At 38.2% G+C, this 3598-nt stretch overlaps 1 pseudogene; it reads right to left on the bottom strand.

The window, feature by feature from the left end:
- Window positions 1-297: 297 nt before the first annotated feature.
- On the bottom strand, window positions 298-2346 carry LOC117561143 (annotated as a pseudogene).
- Window positions 2347-3598: the final 1252 nt, after the last annotated feature.

Below are 3598 nucleotides of genomic sequence, written 5' to 3' on the forward strand. Positions count from 1 at the left end.
AGAAAGAGTTTTTTTTAAATCACAAAAGTAATTCTACAGTGTTTTGCATTAAATAGTCTTATATACAAAAAAGTAAATGTTTATGTATTGAAAGGATACCAGGGCATGTTTTAATGTGCTTTCAAGCTATACAAGATGTGTCACTACATATGCATTAATATCAGTTCAACACAACCTACAACGAGACCATTGGATGGAATGATCAACTACAAAACTTATATTGTATTGTTCAGCTAGGATACAAGATTATTATTTGCTTGATTTAAAAAAATACAATGCAATGCAATCCCCTCACACAATTATTACAAAATGTCTTGAGTAGAATGCAGTTTTATATGTGACATTAAGTGCCATTGCCGTTCACTTTAAAATATCACACAGAGCTGTTTGAACCCAGGGCCTTTGTGAATACCCTCTGAGCATCCTCAGCGAGCATGTTGAGGAAATCCTCGAGAGCTATGTAGGTGCAGGTAAAAGAGATGGCCGCTGTTGCTGGTATTCCTATTAATGGAATACATCTGCACACTTCCTCTGCTGCCAGTGAAGCAACTTGAAACCATGAGACTACCAGGAGTTTCATAATGAGCTCTTTGTTTATTACATCTACAGACAGGTTTGAGGTCATCACTGCTCTGAGATCAGTCAAAGGCACGCCTGATTTAAGAGCAAGATTTTCCATTGACTTGCTATCAAGACCAAAAAGTATGTTTGTACTTATTGGTGGCTTTAACCAGAATGACTGCATCAACAGCAACAGTGAGCCCAGGAATTGGTACAGCTGCTGTGAGTGCAGATAAAGAAGCAAGGTACTTTATTTTTGCCTTGAGAGCTTCTTTCTTCTTGCGGATCATCTCAAAATGAACATTGGGCAAGGCTAACAGCAGAGTGTCTCTCTTGTGTGCAGGAAGCTCTCTCTCCAGGGTCTTTGTTAACAGGTGGAAGTCATACAGGTGGAGATCAAAGCAGGACACCAGGAAGACTTGTGGAGACTCAATCGTGAGTTTTAGAAGACCTCTGTCACACACAGAACAGCAAAGTTAATTCAAGATGATGAAATTGAAACCAAGTTGGAAAAATTCCCAGCAACCATCAGCAGGACAGACAAAACAATTGGTTGTTTGTTTAAAATCTGAGAGGATGATCGGTCACATGAACAAACCATTAATGGCCAGTATTCAAACAACTCCTTTTATAAACTTTTATAAACCTTGTAAGCTTCTGCTAGTAAAATTTGTGTTGTTTTAAAATCAAACAGTGTCTACTTGTGACCCTTGTTGCCAAAGATTTTAGGTTTTAGGCATGTGTCCTTTACCCAAACTTACCATCAAAGCAGTTTTCTCTTATGTTTGAAAGTCTTTTCTGCGTTGAACTCGCTCTGAGTTTGTTCCTCTGACCGCATGTCTTGGTCAATCTTTGAGCGAACAAAGTAGAACTTCTTCTCCATCTTCTGGATCTCCAGAGCAAGTTTCACATCATTTTCTCTGAAGCGATCAGCTGAGATGATGATGAAGAAGTCAAATCTTTCAAAGCCAACATGCTCCAGGTACTTGGCAGCTGGAAAATTGGTGGTGCCAATACCAGGAAGATCCCAAAGTGTAACATTGGGAAAGTTTGGATGGGGATATGGTTTGACCTCCATGGTGGTTTCTACACTACCAGTAGGGGCGGCTGCATCACTCTTATCCTTCTTGTCTAAGCCTCTAAAGGCGTTAACAAAGGTGGATTTACCAGAGCCACACTCTCCTGTGATGGCGATGTTTAGTGGAATGTTATTCTGCTCTTCCAAGTAAGCCTTGATCTTTGCAGCTGCTGCGGGGACATTGGTTTGCAGCAATTCTTTAAGGTGCTTACTTTGTTCATTATCAAATGGATTATCCATAGCTCCTTGAAAAAACAAAGAAAATCATTTCACTATATTGATTTGGTGGATAGCAGCATTTATAGCCAGCAAGTTTACTCTTATCCAACCCTAGATAAAATACAATAACATTGTAAATGTATTACCCAAAATTAGCAGAATTAATACGTCAGTTTTCCAAAAATGTGTAGGTTACTCTGTAAACTTAAATACTGGGTCCCAATCCCTTGAATAGCCATTGTTAACTCTTTACAAAGACTATTCAAATGCTACATGTCAGTGTCACACAATTCAAAGCAAAGACTAAGCAATGGAAAGTTACAAATATTGGCTGAACATTCAACAGGTGCAGCTTTAACAGTCATAAACAATACATATACACAATAACATGTCTTACCGTATGATGCACTTGGAACAGTGCTTCTCTAAAAGAAAGTTGAACTTGTTTTTCTTCGCTATTATGGGTTCACCTTCTAAAAAGGTCAGCTTAGACACTGAATGAAGTGACCAATTAAATGTTTCCTTCAGTGAGCGACAGCGAATCTAAACCAATCAGTGTTGTTTCCTTGTCTGCGGTTTCAGTAAAGTCACCTGGTTTACAAGAAATGGGGGGAGGGTGTGTTTATTTTGGAAGTGGATCATTTCATTTGTTTAAAGTCAGTCCATCCAGAAGAGTTCATGAAGGTTTCAGAGGCATGACTAATCAGTCAGCGAGAATGTAAGTGTGTGGTCCATAGTGAACACTTGAACAAAAATGTATCCAATATATGGAAAACTGGTTGTAAATGTAAAATCACCCTCCAATATCATCACATGTCTTGTTTCTTTAGACCTGAACAGTACAGTGCCCTGCCCAACAATGAATCAATCAAATGTTATTTATATAGCCCAATATCATAAATGAACGCACCGCCTGCTGACCAGTCAGAGCTCGGTGCACAGAGTCTAAGGCTATGAAATCATATTCTAGGCTAAAGGAAACACAGTTTAAACTGCAGGAAAGACGGAACCGGGCCTGATTTTGTCTGACAAACTTTATTCATTTATGGTCTATTTTTTCACTTCTCTCTATGATCGGCACCCGGACCTTTCGCTGCAGGTGCTTGACCAATCAATGGGTCATCCCAAATTATATGTGAATATTTAACATATACTATTTAACACAAAACCAAACATTTTAACGTGATTTTTAACTAAATGTAACGTCAGATGCCATGAGACTAATCATGATACCCAAAACAAAGCATTCAGATTGTTTATTTCACCTGCTGGCTCTCTTATTGGGCAGGGCTTTGTAGAGTAAATGCCGGGTAGTTTTAGATCTGAGAGGATGATCGTTCACACCTAATTAGAGTGGTTGTATCTGAAAAGGCTGACTTTAAATATAAATCAAGTTAGTTTTATATTTGCTAATGTAAGGGTTTCATTTTTTGGGTCATAATTTAGCAAAACCAGGGTATTATTTTTGGCTTATCCTATTGCACGGTAATGTGGTACAAAAGGGCGAAAAAAAGGCAATATTAAGCAAGAACATAAACAAGAAACAATTTACCTTTGTTTATATATAGTCAAACACCCTTTGTTATCTTGTAAACGCCTCTTTAAAAACATTTAAAACCAATAGACCAGCTTCTATTTCAGTAAATCTGTTGCTTGGAACAGAGTCAACATTAATGAGAGCAAAAGCAGAACAGAGCATGTGATATACATCAGGAGACCTTCATAAAGGGAAATCCTATG

This window comes from Gymnodraco acuticeps, unplaced genomic scaffold (assembly GCF_902827175.1).
Source record: "Gymnodraco acuticeps unplaced genomic scaffold, fGymAcu1.1, whole genome shotgun sequence".
Classification (NCBI taxonomy): domain Eukaryota; kingdom Metazoa; phylum Chordata; class Actinopteri; order Perciformes; family Bathydraconidae; genus Gymnodraco; species Gymnodraco acuticeps.